Source organism: Mirounga leonina, unplaced genomic scaffold (genome assembly GCF_011800145.1).
Source record: "Mirounga leonina isolate KUSES-001 unplaced genomic scaffold, KU_Mleo_1.0 Mir_152, whole genome shotgun sequence".
NCBI lineage: Eukaryota > Metazoa > Chordata > Mammalia > Carnivora > Phocidae > Mirounga > Mirounga leonina.
This window is the reverse complement of record NW_023270380.1, coordinates 18,300,850-18,322,948: the sequence shown is the minus strand read 5'-3', so window position 1 is coordinate 18,322,948 and position 22,099 is coordinate 18,300,850.

Sequence of the window (22,099 nt, the reverse complement as noted above, 5' to 3'; positions counted from 1 at the left end):
ACAACTAAAATAAGGATAATGTATTGGTGAGGCTGCATGGGAAACATCTAGCTGGACAAGTGGATTAATATCTGCATTTCACAAAACACTAAAATGAAAGCTGTAAAAAAAGGTTTAAGACCACAGTGAAAAGGAGAATAGGAAAGGAAACAATAACAGAGTAGAGCAAAGGAGTTGGCAACTCAAAGATGGGAAATAAATGGAACCGTAGTGGCAGGCTTACAAGACTAGAGAAAAGTGAAAACGAAATGCTTGAGTTGGGGTGAAACAGGAAAAGCTAGCTGGGTTGTGAAGAGAAATAGACACTTAGGAATTTGAAGCATTAGGCAGATTTGAAAGATGTTAGATTTAGTCTGCAGAAATCCCCAATCCTTACAACCAGGTAACTGCCCTTTCCTATTCCAGCAAAACCTGGGGGCTTATTTTCCAGAGATATTCTAGACTCATTGACATCATTACCAGAGGAGGTTCTAGATGAGGGACCAAGCCACAGATCAGAGAATTATATTGAAGTAAACAGCATCATCGGGAACTTTTAAAAATGAAAATTATTGAGCCCCACCCCAGACCTACTGAATCAGAAACTCTGAGTGTGGATGCCACAACCTGGGTTTTAACAAACCTTCCATGAGACTCTTAGGTACTCTGAAGTTTGAGAACCACTGATTCAGAGCACACCATCACTAGTTTAGCTCAAATTCAGAAAAAAGTCAAAATATCCTATACCAGTGGAAGGGGGGTTATTGTTACATTTATTATTATTATTATTATTATTATTATTATTATTATTATTAACATAATGTATTATTTTTTCGGGGTACAGGTCTGTGATTCATCAGTCTTACACAATACACAGAGCATAGAAGAGCTGTTCTCAGAAAATTTATTTATTTATTTATTTATTTATTTATTTATGGTAGACATTGGGGAGGGTATGTGATATGGTGAGTGCTGTGAATTGTGTAAGACTATCGAATCACAGACCTGTACCTCTGAAACAAATAATACATTATATGTTAAAAAGAAGAAGAAGATAGCAGGAAGGGAAAAATGAAGGGGGGAAGTCAGAGCGGGAGATGAACCATGAGACGCTATGGACTCTGAGAAACAAACTGAGAGTTCTAGAGGGGAGGGGGCTGGTGGGGGTATATAATACCCAGTGATGGGTATTAAAGAGGGCACATTCTGCATGGAGCACTGGGTGTTATATGCAAACAATGAATCATGGAACACTAAAAAAAAAAAAAGAAAAAAAGACATATAATCATAGCAATAATATTCATTATAGCCATAAACTAGAAACCAAATGTCCATAAATGATGAATGGACAAGCAAGATGTGGTCTATTTACTACACAATGGAATACTATTCACCAGTCAATAATCTGCAAATATGTAGTGTAACATAGATGAGCCTCAAAAACATTTTGCTAGGTAAGAGAAGTTGGTAGACATTTTTCCATGGTTCTCTAATTTGTTAATGTCTTTCATATGAGGTACTGGTTATTCCTTGTTCTAGATTGTTGGAAACAAGGTAGAGAAAAAAAAGAATGTCTGACTTTGCATAGTGCATTCCAGAAAAGGATAAGTAATGTGCAATTGAACTAATAAAAGGAGGATGAACATATATTTTGGGCAGAGAGCTTCAGATGTTATGAGGCACCTTTCAAGGCAAACTAAGATCATATAAAAACCATCAAAATTGTGATCAATGTAGAGGGAGCAAGGGAGAAAGTTGGGAAATAAAACTAAATGAAATATTTCCATTATTGAGCATCTGGGGGAAGTGGTCAGCTCTGGATCAAGATTGGGGGGCTCTTTGGAGAAGGAAAGTTAACACTATCTGTGTCTAAGGCCTGTTTGGCTTGGACTGAGAAGCTGGGGTATTCTGGAGTGAATTTAGAGGTGGACGTTAATCTAACCATGCCGAGGCAGCCAGGGGTGAACCCAGGGTCCCAACAACCTGGACCCAGAATTATATAGGGGGTTTGAGTTATGCTCTGTTGGTTATATCATCTTAATTTTTATAAATCCTCAAAATAACAGCAAAATACTTCCGTATCATAAAATAACAATTATCATAATGATAATTCAAAGTAAAAATATAAACTAAATAAAAGGCAAATGACAAACTGAGTAGGTATTTTCAAGACACATAAAAAGAGTAATTTTCTTGATCTATGGAAGAAAAATGCAGACAAACAAGAAGAAAAAAATGGATAAAATACATGATAAGGAAGTACGTTCATATATAAACAAAACTAAAATGCCTAATAACCATATAAAATAATTCTCAAACTAAGGTATAATTATAAAACTGTAAATTAAAAATGGAATGTTCTTTTTCTCCTATAAGATGGGTGATGCTTGAAATTTGTTAGAATTTAAGAAAACAAACTCACTTTTAAAATAGTGTAAATTTGTGTAAACTCTTGAGAAGCAACTTGTAATTATTACAGTCAAAAATATGACAATTCCTTAACCCAATTAGTCTACTTCTCTTAGTTTACAGAATAACACAATGTCCAGATATACATGGACAAAAATTTTCTTTGTAATGTGTTTGTTATACACAATAACTGAAGCAACAGATGCTGAAACCATTAAAATTCATATATATTTGTATTTTCTGAGGTGGAGACAATTCCAAGATAAGTGGTGATTAAAAAAAGAGCAAGGTATAAAGAATATGTGAGATGTGATCCCATTGACTTAAAGAAAATAAGTAATTGAAATGGCTTAAAGAATACTTGAGAGACATTTTACATTGTTTACTTTGGGGAACTCATGTTTTGTCATTGGAAGTGGGCAAATAGAGGGTTAATGAGAGTTTTGCTTTATTAACTTTCTTGTTGAATTTTTTATAATGAATATATATGATTTTAATTGTAATAACAGTATTAGCAATGATAATAATGAGGTGCCGTAGCATTTTTACTGTGCTGTGAAGAATTCAAGGGAGAAAGTAGACAAGGGTTGGAGATAAAGTAAATAACAAGGTTTCAGTATTTCTTCCCTGGGGTCCCAGTTTTGTTCTGAATGATGCTCATGTACAGAGAACAGCTGTGGCTTGCAGAAAAATGGTCTCACCGGCATCAGCATCAGTAAATACAGCCATTTTGTGGCATGATCGGTAGGCTATGATGGGAATGCATGCATACTTTTCTTCTTCAGCCTATTTGAGGCAAACAGACCAGGTACTAATGAGTAACTGTGCAGTCTGTAGCTGGACTTCACATCTCAGTGGGGTTGCTTTGTTAACTTGATAACTAAAGATAGGCAGATATTTCCCCAAGGATTGTGAGAGATGGCATAAAGTAATGATGGAGGCTCCAGAAGGAGTGGCTCAAATAGTGAAGATTCTTCCCAAATAGGGGTGTCGGAGATTCCACCAAATTATCAGTGAGGTTTAGGAATGCAAGGGCCACTAGTCTGGAAGAGCAGGAGAGAGATCACAGTTGCATAGGTGCAGAATGCATAGGATGGCAATGTTGGAGATGGAACTCATTTCATTTGGGAATTCCATTTGAAACCAAAAGCTGAGAAGAGGAAGTAAAACGGCTCCCTCTGGCACCGTGGCTGGCAGAGCGTAGGATGCACAGTGAGTAGCCTCCCAGAAAGCTGTGATTTCAGACACACCTCTCATGTCTTCCCCGGCTAAGTATAGAGAAGATCCACCAAGACCATCCATGGCAACGGCCGAGCCGCCACACACTTAAGATCTTGATCCTTCAGGAGAGAAGCAGGAATACCCATTTTAAGTTACATTGGGAATAGCTATCTAGATTTGTATTGGTTTTGAAGAAACATGGAGCACTTGTATTATAAATTTGATGGAATGAGATTGAAAGAAATAATACATTGATATCTTCAAAGACAGTAATGGTCATGTTCACCAAATAACTTATTGTTGTTGGTTCAGTTTTCTATATGTCTCTACACAAGAAATAGATATTTCTTATTGTAAATTACTAAAATGGATTTAGTATTCAAATTATTCTTATAGAAACTTCAGAAGAGTGAGTTATCTTAGAATATGATCAGCTCTAAATAAGACATACACTAAGGATTCAGATCTATAAGTAGAGCCTGAAAACTTGTCAGAATACAGAAGAAATAACTACCTTGAGGTCTTTCATGACTATATCTACTTTCTCCCATCATTGAGCCCCTTTTGAGACAGTTAATCTCATATTTCAGTCTAAGCTAATGGAAAACCAGAGTCTTACTTTATATTCCTTTAATGCCTCTTTACAGCACTTCCTAGGTCTAGGGTCTTACACAAATTTTAATTTTATTTAACTTTATTCCCTTAAAACGTAAAATGTACTAAGAGAGAAAATTAAGGAGTAGGGAAAATATTTTGAGGTTTTGATGAGTTAAAAGAATAATTTTTACATATTGGATATTAAATGTATATAATTTTAAGACTCTAACAGTGAATGTTTATATAATAGCATGAGCAATAGCAAACATTTATATAGTGCTTATTGTTTGCAGGAAATTTTATAATACATAGGGAAATGTGTAAGGCATCAGAAAAAAATGCAAGTTAAAAACATCAGTATGGACAAAATAACAGTGTGGCTGACAGAGGCAAGGATGTAGAGTAACTACAATATTTAAACACTTTGGGGGAACTTAAATTGGTACAATCACTTTGAAAATATAGTTTTCATCTACTAAAGCTGGACACATACTCTCTGTGAGCACAAAATCCCAATCATAGATATATACTCAGTTGGATTGCTGTGAAAGAAATCTATAGTAATATTCATAGCAGCATTATTTGTAATAGCCACAAAATGGAAACAATCTGAAAATTAATTTTAATAAAATGAATAAACTGAATTTCAGTCAAACAGTGGAATACAATGTGGCATTGAAACAAAAAAAATGATTGCTACACACTATAATATGAATGAATCTCACAGACTTAATATGTGCAAAAGAAATGACAAAAAAGTATGTACTATTATGCAATATCATTTACATAAACTTTAAAATATCCAAAACAATGTTTATTACTAACAGTAAGTACAATGGTTACCTTTAGGGAAAAGAGGAGTAATTACTGGGAGGGACATAAGAGGATTTGGGGGGTAATAGTAATGATTTTTTTGATTACTTGGTGAGTTCCCTTTGTGAAAATATTCTTAAAATTTGCACTCATGGTTTGTGCATCATTCTATAACGTATATTCTATTTCAATAAAATTTGTAAAACTTTTTAGCCCCAAGTTGTAATATCTGAGTCGATCAAGTTATAATACCGTTTACCCTCTGTATATCACTTGAAAGTTATATACACACTTCTAAACAATTGTTATGCTATTGTATTTTTTAAAAAACAAATCTGGACAATGGCAAGTCTGAGAAGTTATGACAGAGATGGTATGACCTGCAAAGCCTAAAATATTTACCATCTGGCCCATTAAAGTAAAAAGCTTGCTGATTCCTGATGAGGACTTATTCAGATGTAGAGCTGTCTATATACTACAGAACCATTATCAGTGTTTAAAACTAGAATTTTTCAGGGGCGGAAGGAAAGATGGCGGAGGAGTAGGGGACCCTATTTCAACTGGTCCCCGGAATTGAGCTGGATATCTACCAGACCACTCTGAGCACCCACGAAACCAGCCTGAGATGTAAGAAGATCTGGATCTCTACAGGCAGAATATCGCAGGCGGTTGGTTTCAAGGTACAAAGCGGGGAGCCCTGATTCCACGGGCAGATATTGGAGGATAAACGGCAGTGGGAGGGTGCCTGGCCATGGGGATCCTACACCGCTGGTGAGCGACAGCCTCATGCGCTGGGGATGGGGCACAGACTCACAGACCAGTAGCAGCAGGGAAAGGACTTTAGGGCAGCCCCTGGGGCAGAAACCCGGAGTGGCGGGGTCGCGGGGGTGAACTGGGAGTGGCTGGTGGTTTTAGAAGCACAAAGGGCAGAGACGTGCTCCAACCTAGAGGCAGGACTGGGGGCGCTGCAGAGGGGTGCACAACCCAGGCCACTGCAGTTTATAGCAGCACAGACAGAAACGGAGACAGTGTGGCCTGGAGAGCTCACTGAAGAACAGACTGCGGTCTCTCTGCTCTGAGGCAGAGGGTTGGAAATGGTCTCTTCTGCTCTGGCTCGTGGAAGAGATGCGGAAAGCCTCTAGGGAAAGCTGCCAGAGAACAAAAGCCCCAAAAACTGATTCCCGCTAAGCCCATCCCCCACCACAGGGGGGCAGGGCAACTCTGCCCAAACAGGGTTGCCTGAGTAACAGCACGGCAGGCCCTTCCCGCAGAAAACAGGCTGGGAAAACAAGAGACCAGCAACCCTAAGGTCCCAAGAAAACAGGTGCATCTTGCTTGGGTTCTGGTCAATAATTTGGACTCTATACATTCCCTCAAACACCCATCAACAGAATGATTAGGAGGAGGAACCCCCAAATAGAAAAGACTCAGAGATTAAGACTTATGCTGCAGATTTACAAATGGGTGCAGATATAACCAAGATGTTGGAGATGGAATTCAGGCTAGCAATTGTGAAGACAATGGCTAGAATGAAGAAATCAATTAATGGCAACATAGAGTCTCTAAGGGCAGAAATGAAAGGTGAATTGGCAGAACTTAAAACTGCTATCAATGAGATCCAATCCAATCTAGATAATCTAACAGCTAGGGTAAGTGAGGCAGAAGAGCGAATAAGCGACCTGGAAGACAATATAATAGATAAAAAGGGAAAAGAGGAGGCCGGGGAAAAACCACTCAGAATCCATGAAAATAGAATCAGAGAAATAAGTGACACCATGAAGCATTCCAATGTCAGAATAATTGGAATCCCGGAGGGAGTGGAGAGAGAGAGAGGACTAGAAGATGTATTTGACCAAATCGTAGCTGAGAACTTCCCTAATCTGGGGAATGAAACAAACATTTGCGTCCTAGAGGCAGAGAGGACCCCTCCCAAGATCAAGGAAAACAGGCCAACACCCCGGCATGTAATGGTAAAACTTGCAAATCTTAGAACCAAGGAAACCATCTTAAGGGCAGTTAGGGGGAAGAGATTCCTTACGTACAGAGGGAGGAACATCAGAATAACATCAGACCTATCCACAGAGACCTGGCAAGCCAGAAAGGCCTGGCAAGACATATTCAGGGTACTAAATGAGAAGAACACGCAGCCAAGAATACTTTATCCAGCAAAGCCATCATTAGAATGGGTGGAGAGATGCAGAGCTTCCACGACCGGCAGAACCTGAAAGAATATGTGACCACTAAGGAGAAAGACCCCAAGAGTGATATATGACAGAAATTTATAGCGACAATCTATAAAAACAACGTCTTCACAGGCAACATGATGACAATTAATTCATATCTTTCAATAATCACTCTCAACGTGAATGGCCTAAACGCTCCTATAAAATGGCACAGGGTTGCAGACTGGATAAAAAGACAGGACCCATCCATATGCTGCCTACAAGAGACTCATTTTGAACCTAAAGATACATCCAGACTGAAAGTGAAGGGATGGAGATCCATCTTCCATTCCAGAGGACCTCAAAAGAAAGCTGGGGTAGCAATTCTTTTATCAGACAAATTAGATTTTAAACTAAAGTCTGTAATTAGAGACACAGAAGGACACTATATCATTCTTAAAGGGTCTATCCAACAAGAAGATCTAATAATTGTAAATATCTATGCCCCCAACATGGGAGCAGCCATCTACATAAGCCAATTGTTAACCAAAATAAAGAGTCATATTGATAACAATACGTTAATTGTAGGAGACCTCAATACTCCACTCTCAGAAATAGATCATCTAAGCAGAAAATCAACAAAGAAACCAGAGCTTTGAATGATAAACTGGACCAGATGTACCTCATAGATATATAAAGAACATTCCACCCTAAAACAACAGAATACTCATTCTTCTCAAGCACACATGGAAATTTTTCCAGAATAGGACCATATACTGGGTCACAAATCAGGTCTCAAGCAATACCAAAAGACTGAGATTATTCCCTGTGTATTCTCAGACCACAATGCTTTAAAACTGGAACTCAATCACAAGAAAAAATTTGGCAGGAATTCAAACACTTGGAAGCTAAAGACCATTCTACTCAAGAATGTTTGGGTCAACCAGGAAATCAAAGAAGAACTTAAACAATTCACGGAAATCAATGAGAACGAAAACACATCAGTCCAAAACCTATGGGATACTGCAAAGGCGGTCCTAAGGGGGACGTACATAGCCATCCAAACCTCACTCAAAAAGAAAAATCCCGAATTCACCAACTAACTCTACACCTTAAAGAACTAGAGAAAAAGCAACAAACAATGCCTAAGCCATGCATTAGAAGAGAAATAATTAAAATTAGAGCAGAAATCAATGAATTAGAAACCAGAAACACAGTAGATCAGATCAACAAAACTAGAAGTTGGTTCTTTGAAAGAATCAATAAGATCGATAAACCACTGGCCAGACTTATCCAAAAGAAAAGAGAAAGGACCCAAATTAATAAAATTATGAATGAGAGAAGAGGGATCACAACTAACACCAAGGAAATAGAAACAATTATTAGAAATTCTTATCAACAACTATATGCCAATAAACTGAGCAATCTGGATGAAATGGAGGCCTTCCTGGAAACCTATAAGCTGCCAAGACTGAAACAGGAAGAAATTGACAACCTGAATAGGCCAATAACCAGTAACAAGATTGAAGCAGTGATCAAAAACCTCCCAAAAAACAAGAGTCCAAGGCCTGATGGATTCCCTGGGGAATTCTACCAAACATTCAAAGAAGGAATAATACCTGTTCTAGTGAAGCTGTTTCAAAAAATAGAAACAGAAGGAAAACTTCCAAACTCATTCTATGAGGCCAGCATTACCTTAATCCCCAAACCAGGCAAAGACCCCATCAAAAAGGTGAATTTCAGACTGATATCCCTGATGAATATGGATTCCAAAATCCCAAACAAAATCCTAGCTAATAGGATCCAACAATACATTAAAAGGATCATCCACCACGACCAAGTGGGATTTATCCCTGGGATGCAAGGGCAGTTCAGCATGTGCAAATCAATCAGTGTGATAGAACACATTAATAAGAGTAGGGAGAAGAACCATATGGTCCTCTCAATTGATGCAGAAAAAGCATTTGACAAAATACAACATCCTTTCCTGATTAAAACTCTTCAGAGTGTAGGGATAGAGGGAACATTCTTCAAGTTCATAAAATCCATCTATGAAAAACCCACAGCGAATATCATCCTCAATGGGGAAAAGCTGAAAGCCTTTCCCTTAAGATCAGGAACACGTCAAGGATGCCCACTTTTGCCACTATTGTTCAACATAGAACTAGAAGTCCTAGCAACAACAATCAGACAACAAAAAGAAATAAAAGGTATTCAAATTGGCAAAGAAGAAGTCAAACTCTCTCTTTTTGCAGGCGACATGATACTTTATCTGGAAAACCCAAAAGACTCCACCCCCAAATTACTAGAACTCATCCAGCAATTCAGTTATGTGGCAGAATACAAAATCAACGCACAGAAATCAGTTGCTTTCTTATATACTAACAACACAACTGTAGAAAGAGAAATTAGAGAAACGATTCCATTTACAATAGCACCAAAAACCATAAGATACCTCGGAATAAACCTAACCAAAGAGGTAAAGGATCTATACTCTAGGAACTACAGAACACTCATGAAAGAAATTGAAGAAGACACAAAAAGATGGAAAAATATCCATGCTCATGGATCGGAAGAATAAACATTGTTAAAATGTCTATGCTACCCAGAGCAGTCTATACCTTCAATGCCATCCCGATCAAAATTCCAACGACATTTTTCAAAGTGCTGGAACAAACAATCCTAAAATTTGTATGGAATCAGAAAAGACCCCGAATTGCCAAGGAAACGTTGAAAAAGAAAAATAAAGCTGGGGGCATCATGTTGCCCAATTTCAAGCTATATTACAAAGCTGTGATCACCAAGATAGCATGGTACTGGCACAGAAACAGAGATATAGACCAATGGAACAGAATAGAGAACCCAAATATGGACCCTCAACTCTACAGTCAAATAATCTTTGACAAAGCAGGAAAAAACATGCAATGGAAAAAAGACAGTCTCTTCAATAAATGGTGCTGGGAAAACTGGACAGCCACATGCAGAAGAATGAAACTCGACCATTCTCTAACACCATTTACAAAGATAAACTCAAAGTGGATGAAAGACCTCAATGTGAGATAGGAATCCATCAAAATCCTAGAGGAGAACATAGGCAGTAACCTCTTTGACATCAGCCACAGCAACTTCTTTCAAGATACATCTCCAAAAGCTAGTGAAAGAAAAGCAAACGTGAACTTTTGGGATTTCATCAAGATAAAAAGCTTCTGCACAGCAAAGGAAACAGTCAACAAAACAAAGAGGCAACCCACAGAATGGGAGAAGATATTTGCAAATGACACTACAGATAAAGGGCTGGTATCCAAGATCTATAAAGAACTTCTCAAACTCAACACCCAAAAAACAAATAATCAAGTGAAAAAGTGGGCAGAAGATATGAAAAGACACTTCTCTGAAGAAGACGTACAAATGGCTAACAGACACATGAAAAAATGTTCATCATCATTAGCCATCAGGGAAATCCAAATCAAAACCACATTGAGATACCACCTTACACCCGTTAGAATGGCAAAAATGGACAGGGAAAGAAGCAACAAATGTTGGAGAGGTTGTGGAGAAAGGGGAACCCTCTTACACTGTTGGTGGGAATGCAAGTTGGTACAGCCACTTTGGAAAACAGTGTGCAGGTTCCTCAAAAATTAAAAATAGAGCTATCCTATGACCCAGCAATTGCACTCCTGGGTATTTACCCCAAAGACACAGGTGTAGTGAAAAGAAAGGCCATATGCACCCCAATGTTCATAGCAGCAATGTCCGCAATAGCCAAACTGGAAAGAGCCCAGATGCCCTTCAACAGAGGAATGGATAAAGAAGATGTAGTCCATATATACAATGGAATATTACTCACTATCAGAAAGGATGAATACCCAACTTTTACATCAACATGGATGGGACTGGAGGAGATTATGCTAAGTGAAGTAAGTCAAGCAGAGAAAGCCAATTATCATATGGTTTCACTTATTTGTGGAACATAAGGAATAGCATGGAGGACACTAGGAGAAGGAAAGGAAAAATGAGAGGGGGGAATTGGAGGGAGAGATGACTCATGAGAGACTATGGACTCTCAGAAACAAACAGGGTTTTAGAGGGGATGGTGGAGGGATATTGGTTAGCCCAGTGATGGGTATTAAGGAGGGCACGTACTTCATCGAGCAGTGGGTGTTATATGAAAACAATGGATCATGGATCACCATATCAAAAACTAATGATGTATTTATGGTGACTAACATAACATAATAAAATAAAAAAAACAAATCTGGAAAAATAATAATGGAAAAACTAGTTATCACACATAATAGGAAAAATTATGATCTAGGCATTTAAGAATTTGGACAGTGTACTCAATAACTAAATTTATCTTAAATAATGAAGCATAAATTAAGAAAATTATAAACATGAATTTATTAAATATTTTCCTTAGATCTGTGCACATATTTTGCAACCTCTTATAGGCATTTTCCAAACAGTATGTTCATCTAAATCAAGTCAAAGGACTTTGACCAATAAGATTGTCCTTTTTGAATTTATGTGTGTCCAGTGCCTTTTGTAGCTGGTAATGTGCCATCAATTATGTGGGTCAAAGTTACCCTTTCCAAATGTGGGGGATAATCAGCAATATCTTTTGCAACCTTTTCCACCTATAGATCTTCTTTTTAATGGGAGATTGAGATGACTTTAGTAGCAGAGGAAATCAAACAACACCTTTCTTCACAGTTGAATAATGTTCTTCCCCCACATATCTTCTTTACCCCAAGCTAGAGTCCAAGAGTACCTTTTATATGTGTTCTGGCATTTTTTCTTGATTTCCCTAACGATTTTTTCTGCTATAGACAAATGTTTGACTTAAAATAAATTAGTAGATTAAATGAGAAAAAAGGTACCCTAGTAGTGTCTTGAGGAAATTAAATGCACAGTAAGCATATTTTGATATGTGGGTTGTAGAAATCCTGCAGATATGGTGTGGGAAATGCGAGGAGGATGAGAGGAGTATCTTCCCAAATTTCTTGTCCCATATGTCCAGAACTGTAATTATGATGAGATATCAGGCCATGATTTTTTATCTCGTGTGGCAGAAGGAATTTTGAAGATATAATTAATGTTCCTGATTATCAGTTATTTTAAGATTATCCAAGTAGGCCTAATGTATCCAGTCACGCCTTTTATTATTTTTTTTTAAGATTTTATTTATTTGACAGAGAGAGACACAGCAAGAGAGGGAACACAAGCAGGGGAATGGGAGAGGGAGAAGTAGACTTCCCGCCTGAGCAGAGAGCCCGACGTGGGGCTCGATCCCAGGACCCTGGGATCATGACCTGAGCCAAAGGCAGACGCCTAATGACTGAGCCACCCAGGCGCCCCAGATTTCACTCATTTCTTAAACCTTTTCCAGAGTAGGTATATGACTTTACATTCTCAACAGCAGTGTATGAATGATGCAGGTTCTGGGCATTTTTATTTTTCAGGCTGTTAAGTTTTTGATAACTTGTTAAATAGCAACAGAAAACTAATAAATTGTCTTAACAAAATTAGTATATTGGAGTGGATAATAATATTTTTCATCTTCTCGTTTGTCCAAATATTGAAAGTGTTAAAACACAGAGAACCAATTAGAATGCCTTTCAAGATTATCAGCCAGGACTAGCTGTAATAGTTAAGCATGATGATGGTACATGTATATGTATGAAAAAGATTGCAGTAGAATAGAGTATAAAAAATGACAGTGAACTGGATTTTCTTAGAAATAAGACTTTTGATTGGAGGGAAAATCACTCATCCGGAAATCAGTGAAACTTTGTCCTTATTCATTTTGCCAAATTTCTACTAAGGACTGTCTATATTTAATTCTTCTTTTCCTCAAGTTTTTTTTTTTTTTTCCTCTTTTTACCCTTGAGCACGTTCCATTATGACATCTGCCCTATCATTCCAGCAAGATACCTCTCACATCTTGCTAAATCCAATCAGTAGTCTTCAGTCAGTCATTTTCTTTGACCTCTCTGCCAATCTGGCAATGTGAACATTCCCTTTCTGAAACTGTCTCTGGAAGCATCCTCTAGCACACACAGGGGATAGCACTAGAGATACTTCTCTCCTTTTGTAGACCCATCCTTCGTCCACCAGTCTATCAAGTGCTGGAGTTACTCAGGTATTGGTCTTGTCTTCTGTCTCTCTACTAAATTTCTGGACGATGTCACCCACGAACAAGCTTCAAATTCCTCTGCACCAATGACTGGGATTTATCTTTCTTTCAAGCTCTAAACCCATACACCCATGTACCTTTTTAACACCTACACTTCCATAACACATCAAACTCAGTATTCAAATACTGATATCATCTGAATCAGATTAAAAATAAAAAACAAAGACTAATGACCTTCACCCTGGCAATCTCAAACCTGGTTTTATCTAACACTAATCACTGTCTGGGAAAATTGCAGCCAGTCCTATCTGTCCCTTGCACAGCCATAAACCTGAGAATCATCACTGGCACATTGTTTACCCAAACTCCCACCTGTGTTCACAATCTGTTATCAAGTCGTATGGATTTTAATCTCTTAATTCATGTGATTATTTTCATTTCCACTGCTGTTTCCATTATGTGTTTCCATATGAAACACATGCTAACCTTACCCTTTATTGGAATCACTAAAGTAATGTCCCAACTGGTCTTATTGTGTCCACTCTTAATTTTCTCCAGTCTTTTATTCACTAACCCTCCAGGGTAATCTTTTTAACATAGAAATATGACTTCCTACCCACATATAAGTGTTACTCAATAGCTTTCTATTATTCTTAAGATAAAAACTGGCATCTTTAACCTGGCTTATTGGATCTGGCATCGTCTTTCCCTCCCACCATATGCATTTATTGAGTACTTATTTAAGTATTTACCATGAGTCATGCAATAGGGAGCAAAAACATACCGAAGCCCTGCCCTCTTGGAGCTGCTGGTCAATTGGAGACTTAGATAATAATCAAATAATTTTACAGGCAAATGTGAGTTTCAAGTTGGTCAAGTGAAACATAAAAAATGAAGCATAAAAACTTAAAAGTGGAATAATTGGGTTCTAGCAGCTGCCAAATGCCAGAGATCACTCCTACATCAGTTTACATGAGTATTTTATTTTTTACATTAATAACCCTGCTAATTGTTGATTATGATACATGTCATCTATAAAACTTCATAAAATGAATATGTGCGGTTTAAAGAATAATAATAAAACAGATATGCATGTATTTAGCATCCAGGTAAAGGAAGAGTACCAGTTTCTTAGAAGTCCCCTTTGAGCTTAGCACTAGTTATTTTTCCTCTCTCCTCATCCCTGCTAGATGGAACCACTGTGCTAATTTCTTATTGATTAGTCCTTTGCTTTTCTCTATAGTCCACCATCTGTGTGAGTATTCCTAATAACCCAATATTTAGTTTTGCCTGACTTCCATCTTTCTGTAATAGAAATAATACGGTGTGAAATAATCTTCTTGTGAGATTTGCTTCTTTTACTTAGCTTCATGTTTTGAGATACACACATCTTTGTAGATTTGGGACTATATTTGCTTTCATTTTTATGGATATACCACGAATTTTTATGGATATAAAGGGCATCCCAATTACTTGCCACTCCCTGCTCAAGAGATTTGATCAAATGAGTAGACCAATGAACTTGTTCAAGTTCATTCATCTATAATGAAGAGTGCTGCTCGGGACATTCTCATAAGAGCATGTATTGAGTACCATCCCTGTAAAAAGTTCTATACAAGTTGGCCATTGTGGGAAGTAACTAGTAGAAGAAGGCCACTCTTTAGTTTTAAGGAGATTTGGCCTAAGTGAAAGAAGAGAAATGCACATCACAATGAAAGACATTTATTATGTATAACTAGATAAATGCATTGTTTCTGATACATGTTTTAGGTATGCAGAGGAAAATACAGCATGGCTTTAAGAGAGTTACATTCTGTAATAGATAAAATGAAGAAAACATTTTTTTTCCTAAGTGGGTCAGGTTTTTAAAGTGCTGATACATTATGAAAGAGTTAATGCATTAGACTTAACTAATTAGACTATCAGGAGTAAAACCTGAGTTAACTACCTGGCAAATAGAGGGAAGAGAAGGAGAGGAGTAACTGGAATAATCGAAGGAAAAGGAGCACACACAGGTAAGAGGAAGCCCTAGGGCAGCCTCTAGAACAGGTTCCAGTGGCCTCATACGGTTTGAAACAAATGCATACAAAATTCATAGATTTAAAGATAGAATGTCATAGCTGGCTTACCTTAGGGGAACACTGCGATTCTCTAGGCTACACACTTAAAAACCTAGAAAAAAATCTTACTTGTTTTTATCTTTTAATGTTTGTGTTCCTTTTTTAAATTCATCTATTAATTTAAAAATCTTATGGAGTATCTACTTTCTGACAGAATGTGACCATACTGCAGTGGAATTAGAAAAAACAAAAATATTGCAAAAATAAATCCACTTGGGAAATAATACAAAGAAACAAAGCAAAACATAACTGTCTTATTTTACAAAGAAAATCAAGGCTAAAGCTACAATTATTGTTGGAATTATAATTAGTGCCACATATAAAAATACATGAGATATGCTTTCAGCACTAAGCAAAGGCTATTATTGAGCCATAAATTAAATCTTAGAATGCAGAATATATTGAAAATAAATTTATTAAACATTTGGCTCATTATGCTAGAAAATATTAAAATAAAACCCAAAGAAAGTAAACTGAAAGGACTGGTAAAAATAGTAACAGGAAAGAAGGTAAAGAAAAAATATAAAATTAGTTGGATCAATAACACCAAAGTTTATGCTCAGGAAAGACAATTAAAATAGAAGAAACTTTGGCAAATCTGGGGCGCCTGGGTGGCTCAGTTGGTTAAGCGACTGCCTTTGGCTCAGGTCATGATCCTGGAGTCCCGAGATGGAGTCCCACATCGGGCTCCCTGCTCGGCAGGGAGTCTGCTTCTCCCTCTGACCCTCCTCCCTCTCATGCTCTCTGTCTCTCATTCTCTCAGTCTCAAATAAATTAAAAAAAAAAAATCTTAAAAAAAAAAAGAAGAAGAAGAAACTTTGGCAAATCTGAATTAATTTAAGAAAGAAAAGGAAGGTAGAGACTGAAGAAGGAGCGAGAAGTAGGTAGGGGGAGGGGAAGAGAAAGAAGATTGAATGAGGAAAATAATATCAATACAGATATAAAAAACAATGAAAATATTTTCTGTTAACTTTGATAAGATGTCTAGGCATGCCACAGATCTTTGGACCCTAAAATCTTTACCAGTATGACAGGACTCTACCTCTTTGTATAGCTTGTCTCATGTTCTGGCACACCTTGGTCTTACCAGGGCATCCCAATTACTTGCCACTTCCTGCTCAAGAGATTTGATCAAATGAGTAGACTAATGTGATATTCTGTAGAAGATTCTGATAACGATAAAGAGAATTACTGTGGCCCTGAACAGACTGTAAAAGTGTTTCAGATGGGAGCAAAGTACTTTTTATTCCCTTTTTTGATTGAAAGAATGTATTTTCAAGATCAGTAGACTCTTAGCCATTGTCAGAGGCTGTACTAATCTGTTCTAGTAAAAAGACGATGTGGGGCACTGTAGTGATGATTGGGATGACCAGTTAGATAACTTCAGTAGGTGACCACCACAATCCATCTCATATTTGTAGAAGCCATACTGGTAAATTAAACAATGATAGAATGGGACAACTAGCCATATATCCTTAAGTCTTTGAGGGGTGTTCTTAACTGCCATTCCACAAGGCACGTAGTATTGCTCCTGATTTTCTAGCTTTTTTTTTTTTTAATATTTTATTTATTTATTTAATTGACACAGAGAGAGAGAGACAGCGTGAGGGGGAACACAAGTAGGGGGAATGGGAGAGGGAGAAGCAGGCTTCCGGCAGAGCAGGGAGCCTGATGTGGGGCTCGATCCCAGGACCCCAGGATCATGACCTGAGCCGAAGGCAGTTGCTTAACCAACTGAGCCACCCAGACGCCCCTGATTTTCTAGCTTTATCTCAGGGTGGTGAGGTAGCAGATCAAGGGCTTCTACTTGACCTTATTTTATTGCCTCCTAATCCACAATTCAGTGAGCCCTTTTTAGGGTTCTGCCAGCACTTCAGAATATCTGCCCTGATTACTGTTCTGCACAAAAATTCACAAGAGCCATGTTTCAGTTTAGAAACTTTCTGTTATTTTGAAACCTAATAGAAACAGAAGAGGAAAGGAATCTACACACAGATGAAGGTAATAGTAAGCAGTAAATGAGAATAAGGCAAAGTTACATCAAATCGGGTACTTACAACATCCAATCTCATCAGCTGGGGAGCCCTGTGTAGACAGCCAGGCTGGAGTCCCAGTTGAGAGGCCTGGGCAGAGCATCCTCCCCTCAGGTGAGACTTCCTAATGACTGTCCCCATAAGAGCCATATTTATAGGGAAACAACAGGGTTTGAAATTAAACATTTGTTTGCCTACATGCAGTTTGGAGTGAGCTGCATTTCTATGTTACCATATTTTTATATTTTCAAGGAGCCTGGGCTTTTGTGTCTGCTTCCCCTCCCAGATTCCATTTCGGGGGCCAGCCCAGTCTAGAACAGGAGGGGATGTGAGGCAAGATTTGTAGCTCTTGGCATCCAGAACAGAGGGCCAGTTCTGACCTGGAGGCCAGATAATATATTTTAAATAACCAGGTTCCCAGGGTTATTTACATAGCATGAGTCTCACAAACATGTCTTAGCCTGCTTGCATACACGCAAGGCCAGGTGGTCGATTATGGAGAACTAACCACAGGATGACCCACTTGACTCAGTGTAAAAAGAAATGGGCCAGTTCTTCATCATCTTGTGGCTGTATGCCCATACTCTAACATGGGGGTTATTGTGTTGCTCTGCATCCCTAGAGCAGGGTCAGCTCAGATACTGTATCAATATAGCAACAGTTTTTAAATTATCTTGGTATTGCCTTTTTCCCAATATACTCTTGAAATGGCCAGAGATTCTTCTGAGGAAGAATTGGTGGAATGGATGGTACACATTCTTTCTATGGACTTGTAGGTTACTTTTTTAAAGAGAACCTTTTAATTTTGTTCAAGAGACACCTTTTAACCCATTGTTATTGAGTTTGAGAACTGATTCACACCTGAAAACTGGGCAAGGGCTTTTGTCAGCCTACTGCTCAGCTACATTTCATTACATAGATCAAGCAACAGTCTCATTGGATGTCCGATTATCTCGTGTTGTAATACCCATTGCAGCAGATTTCTACCTGTGAGGCCTCCCTGGTTGCCATTTTCATCTTGTTGCTTATTATGGTAATATTTCTTCCTTGCCTCTAATGGTCAATTACTGCCAACTGGCTTCCGCTATTCTGGAATCCTATCATCACCAAATGACACTAGAGAATCTAGTTCCATAGCAACATCTACTGTTATCAAGCCTAATTCATAAATAGTAACCACTACTGAGATTTCATCAATGCCAGTCTCCTCCTTCATTACTACATTTGTTACTACTGTGAGCATCTGGAACTTGATCCTTCTGGAATATCTGGTAAACAGTACAGAACACATCTCTGATTTGCCCCAAGCAGGGGGATGGGAAGCTTGGGTATGTATCCATTAATTCCTGTTTGTTTTTTGGTGAATGCTGGGCAGTGGTATGCTGGTAGATGTTTACCAATCAGCTGTATGAACAAAGAGTCCTGATTTGTAGTATCTGCCAGGTTCTCTGATGGGAATCACTCTCACTCTGGCCAATTTCCAGAAGGTGATTGCCGGTGTAGAGTTGTGAAGAGGGGCATAGTAGCATCACTGTGTGCAATCTCCACCCTGCACATACAAGAAGCCACTTAAACTGTCAAAAGCATAGGGATAGTAAAATGTGAAATGATCAGCACCTGTGAGTTTTGAGCATATTTTACCCTTGTTTTTAATATACTTTCTTTAATCATAAGTTTATATAACTTAATTTTTAATAATGGTTGTGCCTAAGAACCAGGTTTTAAAATTCCTGAGAATTTAACAAGAAGCTTTTGCACACTGATGCACATGACACTGCACAACACTGTTGCTGTGAATGACAGCTTCCCCACCTCTCTCCTGACCTACCCTTAGCAGCTCCATTAGTTAGAGGAAAGAGTCCTTTGGAGATTGGCAGGTATTTGCAGCTGGAAATTAGCACTGTGCCTGGGAGTGGCCAGTACCGAGGATGTGTGGGTCATTGAAAGCATCTGTGACAGTCCTTGTCTTGAGGAATTCATGAAAATGTGCATGGGTAGGACTTAGATTATTCGTTTCCTATAGAACCAGGAAGGGAGTTCTTCCTGCACACCAGCAATGCCTTAAACAGCCTTAGTCTTCACTATCCCTATGTGTAGAGGGAGGTATCCACTATCCAAAGGCAAGTATTTCCAAGGTCTCAGACTAGTAACTAGCTAAACAAATCTTTTAACTCACGTCACTCTGAGCCTCAAGTGTGAGTTGTTTATTTCAGAGGCTAGCGTCACATGTGGTTATTTCGATCATGTTATATCACACAAGTAGGATAAAGATTTAAGTCTGTTTTTTGAAAATCCCAAGAACTACAAAAAACTGGAATAAGAAATATGTATCTTGTCTAGATTTCTTTTAAGATTTTATTTATTTGAGAGAGAGAAGGAGCAGTGAGGAGGGGCAGAGGGGGAGAGAGAGAGAGAAGCAGACTTCCTACTGAGCAGGGAGCCTGATGTGGGACTCAGTCCCAGGACCCAGAGATCATGACCTGAGCCGAAGGCAGACATTTCACCGAGGCCACCCAGGTAGCCCTTGTCTAGATTTCTTGATGGGAAATGTTTATATCAGAAAAGTAGCCTCAGTTGGCAATTGGCAATACAATAGAAATGAATTTGGTCAGAAAAGATTGCCCCTTTCTATCTCAGCATCCTGTCCATCTACCTAGTAAAAGGTAAAGTTTTTCCAAGGGGAGGTTCTTCATGAAATGTCTATTCTAGGTGGGTATGAAAAGAGTGGATTTTGCAAAAAACTCTCTGAAGGAAAAACTAAAATTAAACAAAATCCTCTTATTCAAACAATATTACTAAGTGGTTTCCAGCCTGAGGAACAAAGAAACCCCAGAACTTTTCTCTTTAAAAATCACTCAGAAACTTACCTCAGAAAAATACCTGATTAAGAGATAGGAAGAAATGATGAAGAGAAACATCTTGTGATTATGTGACTGGTTGTGAAGTTGAACAACTTCTTCTGAGTTCTTCATAATTATATCCATTTCCCTTTTCAAAATTAGTATAAGTTTCTGTTGAGTCCAGCTTTGCTTTGAGGTGACTAAAAGTATAGAAAGGCAATGATGCCAAATAAAAAGGAACTGTAAGAAATTAAGCCAGAATTTTATAGTTTAGGCCAAGGCTTGGCACACGTTTTGTATAAAGGGCCAGATGGTAAGTATTTTATGCTTTGCAGGCCAAAAGGTCTCTTGGCATAGCCCAAAAGTAGCTACTGACAATAGGTACATGAATCAGCATGGGTGTGATGCAGTAAACTATTTACACAAAAAGGAAGCAGGCTGAATATGGCCTTCTGGACATAATTGTAGACCCCTGATTTAGGCTAATGAACCATATTGCTAAGTCCCGATTGTTCTGCTTTTTAAAATGAAACAAAGATGCTCGCAAAGGATTCAGAAGGTTTTTTTTTTTCCCTTTTATTAAATATTGTCTTGGTGCTCAGTGTGAGCCAGACACGGCTCTGGGCACTGGTCATGCTGAGTGCAACATAAAAGTCCCTCTCCTAAGGAGCTGTTATTTGAGTGAAAGTGCCTTAAGGAAATAAATAAACAAAAATATAGATTATTATGTCAATTACAGGGGTATTTTGTTTTGTTTTGTTTTGTTTTTTTAAAGGAAAAGCCAGGTAAGTAGAATGAAAGAGGTTTTAAATTAGATAGTTGGTCTGGAAAAACACAACTGATAAGGTGATATTTGAATATAGACCTGAATAAAGTGAGGCAGAATGCCAGGTAAATGACTGAAAGAATAGTCTCCTGGAAAGAGGAGATACCTGGGGCCACAGACACAAGAGTGGATATTGTTGAGTCCGCATCCATGGGGAAGTCCATGATGTTTATAGCAAATAAAATATGAAAGAGGGGAAAGGAAGAATGCATGAAAGGAAGGCAAGTCCCAGATCTTATGAGCTGTACAGTCCATAGGGAGAAGTTTGGGTTTTATCTGCGTGTGTCAGGAAACCATGAGATGATGTTGAGCAGGAGAGTGAAATCATGTGTCATATATTAAAGATTATTATGTGTGTCATGTACAGGAGAGCGAGAGTGACTATCAGGAGGCAGCATTTGGGGTGAGGGATATAATGGGCTGGGTTTCTGTGGTTTGAGTCAGGGGGTCAGAAGTGGTCAGGTGGGGGTGTATTTGAGAGGAGAGCTGACAGGATTTGCTTCACCCAGATTCTTCCATGCACATAATCATATTAATGTCCTCTGGTGAACTGAAGGTCTGCTGTGACCCTAATTTCACAGAATTAACTTCATCAGGACGTTGATTTTTCCCAATACCTCTTATGACATCAAATTAATAAATAGGATAATATAAAAGAGCTGACAGAGAGAGAGAGAGAGAGAGAATAGAGCCATTTTCTATTGAGTCCCCTATCACAGGTGAGGAGGATAAAGTTCCTGCAGCTAGGACAACATCAGGCTGTGGCTGCTAAGGTTGCTTCTTCTGTCATATAATGGAGATTCCCTAGTCTCCCATGGGAAGAGATTCCATATGAACAGTGCAATTTGATGGGTGTTCTCCTGACCTTAATGCTCAAGGCTTGCAAATGGATCTAGTGAGGAATGCAAAGCAACAGCCATTTAGATATGGTTCTTCAGAGAGAGGGTCTGCCGAACATCAGAT